Source organism: Copadichromis virginalis, unplaced genomic scaffold (genome assembly GCF_057382275.1).
Source record: "Copadichromis virginalis isolate Kocher_CV1m ecotype Utaka unplaced genomic scaffold, C_Virginalis_male_GT1.1 unmapped_scaffold_1, whole genome shotgun sequence".
NCBI lineage: Eukaryota > Metazoa > Chordata > Actinopteri > Cichliformes > Cichlidae > Copadichromis > Copadichromis virginalis.
In genome coordinates, this window is record NW_028188589.1 from 2021283 (window position 1) to 2028385 (window position 7103).

Consider the following 7103-nt stretch of genomic DNA (forward strand, 5'->3'; position numbering starts at 1 on the left):
AGTTTCTTCACACACCAACAACAAGCTCCACTCCACACCTGGACACTAAACACGGACACACAGGTGAGCTGCTTCCTGGAAGGAGGCGGGGCTCCACCTGAAACTCAGCGCAGGTGGGAGGGGCTCAGCTCTGTGTGTGCTGATGTGTTAACTTTAAAAATATGCCGTCTGACTGCTCAGACTGAGTCAGAGTAAAGTTCACATGCTGACGTGTGGAGACATGAAACCTTGTTGTAGCTGCAGGTGTGAACACACTGATCCCAGATCAGCTCTGCTGTATTTGTAACATGAACATTTCTGCTGCAAAGCTTCAAATGTTCAGCATGTTTCTCTGTTTCCAGTCTATAGATCCAGTCACACTTTCTACCTTCACCTGTGCAGTAAAGACTGAGAGCAGAGCTGAAAGCAAGCGTCCAATCAGTGAGCAGCATCAACACCTGAGCTTCATTCAGACTCTGTTATTGAAGATGTTGTTGGTACAAAGTTCATCTGCTGCTCACATGAATCCATGAAAGATTTATTTCACTGATGTTTCTTCAAAGCTCATTTCAACCTGTTGAAGTCATGAATGAAAGTGCAGACTGAGAGTGGATCACATGATGTTTGAGGTGTGTCATGTGACATGTTCAGTATTGTCACACATGTCTAGATTGTCCCTGATATCATAACTGCTCAAACACTGATGATTATATTTGAAGAATTATTCCTGATGGCAGCAAAGTTTGAATGGAGCTCTCTGTCTGTGCTGATTTGTCGCCCTCTGGAGGTCAAAGCACAAACTGCATGATGTCACTGTAACCACCACAGAGACAGGAAGTGTTTTTATGACTGAAACACTGAAATGATGCTAACGGCTGTCGTTAGGCTCACTGACAGCAGTGCTGATGTGTTCATGTCAAACACTGGCTCAGGTCAGACTCCTTCATCCTTCTCCAGCGTGAGGCCGCCCTCAGACCCACAGGAGCTCTGACCTTTGACCTCCTGACCCTAACCATTTTAGTCTTGTTGCATCTTTAAATGCAAATCCTGTGAAATGGTCAGGGGCGGCTCTAGAGAAATTTTCTTAGGGTGGCAAAATCAAAGCCTTTTTCCCCCAAACACATATGCAGGTGGTTACATATGGTTAAAATGATTCAAATGCAGTAAGTATGCACGTTTTTCATATAAATATAGTCTATAACTTAATTATTGTCTGTACCCACATGGTTACACACTTTAGTTACATGAAACATGTGAGTTTTGATGTTATGTACTGTACAGCCTGTATATTAAATACATATGTAGCCCAATAAGTATAAACTCCAGAAAGCTACACAACATGGGGCGCTTCATTTACAAACACAAGTCAAATCAAATCACTTTTATTGTCACATCACATGTGCAGGCACACTGGCACAGCACATGCGAGTGAAATTCTTGTGTGCGAGCCCCACAAGCAACAGAGATGTGCAAACACAACAACACAAACGAGCAAAATACAAGAATGGCCAACCTGAAACTAATAAATATATGTACAATATATAATAGTGTATGCATTTCTGGATGTGTATACTAAATATTTTCCTACGTGTGTGTGTGTGTGTGTGTATACACATTTTTACAAATTAAATAGTAAAAAAATAAAATAAAAAAATAATAATAAAATATATAAAATATACAGAGTTGAATATGTGCAAAACAAGTGGCATTTATATACAGTGTGGAGTGCATAATGTTAAAGTTCCAGTAGTGAAGCTGAGGTGTCTATGACGTGTTCAGCAGTCTGATGGCCTGATGGAAGAAGCTGTCTCTCAGTCTGCTGGTACGGGACCGGATGCTGCAGAACCTCCTTCCTGATGGAAGTATTCTGAACAGTTTATGGCTGGGGTGACTGGAGTCCTTGATGATCCTCCCCGCTTTCCTCAGGCACCGCTTCCTGTAGATGTCTTGGAGGGAGGGAAGCTCACCTCCAATTATCCGTTCAGAGCACCGCACTACTCGCTGGAGAGCTTTGCAGTTATAGGCGGTGCTGTTGCCATACCAGGTGGTGATGCATCCAGTGAGGATGCTCTCAATGGCACAGTGATAGAAGGTCCTGAGGATGCGGGGGCTCATGCCGAATCTTTTCAGTCTCCTGAGAAAGAAGAGGCGCTGCTGCGCCTTCTTCACTGTTTTGTTTGTGTGTACTGACCACGTAAGATCCTCAGCCAGATGTACTCCAAGGAACCGGAAGCTGCTCACTCTCTCCACAGCAGCGCCGTTGATGGTGATGGGGGTGTGTACTTCTCTGCACCTCCGGAAGTCCACTATCAACTCCTTTGTCTTTGCGACGTTGAGGGTGAGATGGTTGTCTTGACACCAGTGGGTCAGGGCGCTGACCTCCTCCCTGTAAGCCGTCTCATCACCGTTGGTGATAAGACCCACCACTGTAGTGTCGTCCGCAAACTTCACAATGATGTTGGAGCTGTTAGTGGCTGTGCAGTCGTAGGTGTAGAGTGAGTACAGGAGAGGGCTCAGTACACACCCCTGTGGAGCACCAGTGTTCAGTGTGATGGGGGATGAGGTGATGCTGCCCAGTCTGACCACCTGGCGTCTGTCAGACAGGAAGCTAAGGATCCAGCTGCAGAGGGAGCTGCTCATTCCTAGATCCTGCAGTTTCCTGTCCAGCTTCGAGGGAACGATGGTATTGAATGCTGAGCTGTAATCTACAAACAGCATCCTCACATACGTGTCTCTCTTCTCCAGGTGTGACAGGGCAGTGTGTAGTGTCAGGGCTATGGCATCATCAGTGGACCTGTTGTGGCGGTATGCGAACTGTAGAGGGTCCAGTGAGTCGGGTAGTGCAGAGCAGATGAAGTCCCTGACCAGCTTCTCGAAGCATTTGCTCACGATGGGGGTCAGGGCTACAGGTCGCCAGTCGTTCAATGAGGAGATGGTGGAGGATTTGGGTACAGGGACGATGGTGGCCATTTTGAAGCAGGCTGGGACTACAGACAGAGAGAGGGAAAGGTTGAAGTCTAACTTAAGTTTCACTGTTTTTGTTAGAAAACAGTCACATTGTTGCAGCTTAAATGACACAAAATGTCAGAAATCTGCACTGTCATGAACAAACATGTAAACCTCATTTTTCATGATTTGTTGGATTCACCCTCTGAGGTCTGAAACACAACCGGACATTTGTGACTCCTTTGAGTTTACGTTTGTATTTCACCCTCAGATTGTTTCATTTTATTTTTTCCTCCTCTTGCTTTGTTTGGTATCTTTTCAGCTCAACTGAATTTAGTTGTTTTTTCACTGACATACTGCATTAGTATTACTATTACTATTAATGTAACTATTACTGATCTGAAATCACACAAAGAACCTAAAATCCTAGCAGTATTTTTTACTGTAAAAAAACCACAGACGTGTTGGGTAAATGTTTATAACTTGAAATGCAAATATAAATTGTACATTTTGTAAACAGATACAACTATTTATCTAAAAATGCAGCCAATACACCTGCTGTTTTTTCATTTTCTACAACCATTTAAAATAGCACTCACCTTCCTTCATTTCCACAGTGTAACATCCACCCACCTGTGTAAAATCCAAAATTCCCATGGTGTTGTTCAAAATGTGCTCTGGCACAATCATAAGCATCGCTTGCTGCTGAAAACAAGAAGAAAGCCGTCCTGCTATGGGCTGAACCATTTGTTAATGTGGAGGGGGGGACACTATGGAATATATCCAGTTCTAGCATTTATATTCACTGCTGACTGTAAATGGTAAATGGCCTGCATTTGTATAGCGCTTTTCTAGTCCCTAAGGACCCCAAAGCGCTTCACACTACATTCAGTCATTCACCCACACACACACATTCACACACTGGCGATGGCAAGCTACATTGTAGCCACAGCCACCGGGCCCTCTGACCACCACCAGTAGGCAAACATGGGGTTAGTATCTTGCCCAAGGATATTTGGCATGCAGACAGGAGGCAGCCTGGGATCGAACCACCGACCTTCTGATTAGTGGCTGACCTGCTCTGCCACCTGAGGTACAGTAACTACGCTCAAACTGTTAAACTTATTTTAATAAACAACCCTGTCATATGCAAAACTGGGGTGGCACTTGGGGTGGCAAGGGATCATTTTAGGGTGGCACTTGCCACCCCATGCCACCCTTCTAGATCCGCCCCTGCTGATGAAGCCAACAGGTTCGCTTCATTTGCAAAAAGCAGATATGAGTTTCTGAGGCCACAGTCTTCTGTGGCAGAAGGGGAATCAGGGGAAGCCCTGGAGGAGTCCACCACCCACCAGAAACAGGTCTGAGCTCTCACTGCAGTGGTAAAGGGGCTACACAGCCCACATGAGGCTGAGGGATGCAGCCTTCTGTCAGACTGTCACTAACACCGAGAAACACCCGTGTACACTCATACTCATGGGCACATACACCAATCAGCCTTGACCCTTTCTTCCTTTGCATTTGTGGTTTGGTGCCATAAATGCACAACATAGAAGAGCCACCTCGACGGGACAACACTCAGCGGTTCATCTGTCTCTCTTCCACAGCATGTCTTTATCCTGTCTTCCTTCTCTCACCCAAACCAATCACAGCAGATGGCCCCGCCCCTCCCTGAGCCTGGTTCTGCCGGAGGTTTCTTCCTGTTAAAAGGGAGTTTTTCCTTCCCACTGTCGCCAAAGTGCTGCTCATAGGGGGTCATATGATTGTTGGGTTTTTCTCTGTATCTATAATTGTGCGATCTACTGTACAATATAAAGCGCCTTGAGGCGACTGCTGTTGTGATTTATATAAATAAAATTGAATTGAATTAAGAAGCTCAGAAACAAAAGTGTCTGGACTTTTTTAAGTTTCTTGAAGACATTTCATCTGAGAAGCTTCTTCAGTTTTACACTGTGTGCACAATTATTATGCCAGAACTATTTTTGAGGATTAATGTCATTATGGACCAAGGACAGTACTCTGGGTCTCCTGCAGAACAACTCGAGCTGTGATACCTGAATGAAGAGCCTCTGCTGCTTTAAAGAAGGAGGCTCGAGGCAGCGGTGAGGTGCAGACCAACCAGCTTTTATTCAGCAACTTTAACAGAAGGATCAGAAAAATAAAACTATACAGCACAGTGATGCTGACTGAAGCCACAGCATTAAACTAAACAAACATCTGATCATCTTTAACAACATCTAATAAATAATGACAACTATTTAATCCTGTATTTCCTACAATAAAGCCTGTTCAGATATTTGTTGCTGATGGAAATGTAAAAGGCTCCCAGGAACCAAAGGACAAAAATAGAGGCAACAGTCACAGCTGCAAAGGATCCCCTAACACATAAACTGGTTCGAAGATATTTTCTAGCTCTGCAGAGGAGCTTGATTGCACGGACAGTAAAAAGTGGATTCAATAACAGCAGCGAGCGCTGAGTGATATAACGGTGCTGCGAGTAGCAGTGCAAAGGCTCACACAGAGACAGCAGCTACACTGTGTGTGGATGTGATCCACAGTCACAGCTGTGGGTTTCAGTCAGTGTGTCTCTAACTTCATGGTCACATTTCAAAGCTTATTGGAGCCAGAAGATGTCCAAGTAAAAGATTTATTGCTGTACTCGTCTACCAGGATAACAGGAGGTTCATAAAGCTGTGTAATACTTCAGCTTTCCATCATGGAGTAGTAGTTGTGTCCCTTTGTGTTTATTAGTGTGTTCACACGTCTACTTTAACTTCACTCTGTAATGAAAGGATTCAAATCCCTGATAAATACATACATGCTGACTCTGAGTCTCAGTGAAGGAGGAAAGGATGGATGAAGGCAGCCTAGTGTGGGTCATGTGTGTCCAGCAGTCATCCAGGGCCTGGATCCATCTGTAACAGGAAGACAAAGTCCAGCCTGTAATCATCCTATCAGGCACAGCGTTTCCATCCAGCATCCTGACGACGCTAACAACCCGTCAAACGTCTCCTCTGGTCCACAGAAGTCACACTTCCTGTGTCATGTTTACCTTTTTAAGTGTGCTATTGAAGCCTGTGTGACCAACTCTGACTCTCCAGATTCCATCCTGGTCTCTGCTGCAGCTTCTTCTACACGACTGTTTTCTGTATAATAATATCTGCCTTTCCCGTCTCTGTCCCAGTGTGCCTGCCACTCGTCCTTCATCTTTACCTTCATTATACTCTTCACCTCACTTTCACTGTATTTTATAGTCAAACCTGCACGACTTCTTCTTGCTGCACCTTTTTAAACTTATCGTCCTGTTCATTGCATCAACACCGATATTCACAGGGAGCCATAAGAAATCCACTTCTATCCCTCTGTGTTTGATTCTATACAGTAAATGAAGTATATCAAAAACAATATGTTGCCTAGAGTCTGAAGACATATCACCTGTGCTCACTAGCACGCTGCTAGAGTCCCAGCAAACCACATACCTCCATATTAGTGCGTCCTCCACCCAGTTCAAGCCAGTAACATCACTACCAGCTCCCAGTATAAACTGCCACATCATCTGTAATTCTTTTACTCATCACCAAACTTATTTGTGGGAGAACAAATGCAGCAGCCGTTCTTTTATCTGACAGTGTTGACGCATCAGTAAATATCCTCACATGACCTGAGGACTTTCCCACTATATGAACCTGCTTTTAGTCGCCCCTCCTCCCTCGCCACAAGCTTCCTTTACAACATAACTTATAAAAAACAACTTTATTGACAATCAGCAATAACAATTACAGACAGTCTAGAAGAAGAATCACATGATCAAGGAGCAGAAGTTTATGGTTTTAATAGCTTTTACATTTTGGGAAAGTTTTAAAAACATTGTTTGGTTTTCTTTCTAAAGCGTTGAAAGGACGGCTTTGCATCAGAACAGTAAGATCAGCAAATGAATCCATTAAAGTTCTTTTGCCTTGTTTGCAAAAGAAGCCAAACAACATTTGTGTTACAAAGAGAGACTTCAGAACAGATCAAAGATCACAAACATCAGGCACTGATGGAAACAGCCAAACACAGAAACAGAGGCACCAGCAGGTGAAGGAGGCCTGTTGTAGAAATGACTCTGAGTGCTCAGGTAGAAACGCATGAAGAACCAGTGCGTCTAATATTTGGAAACCAGTCTGTGTTTGAGCGTC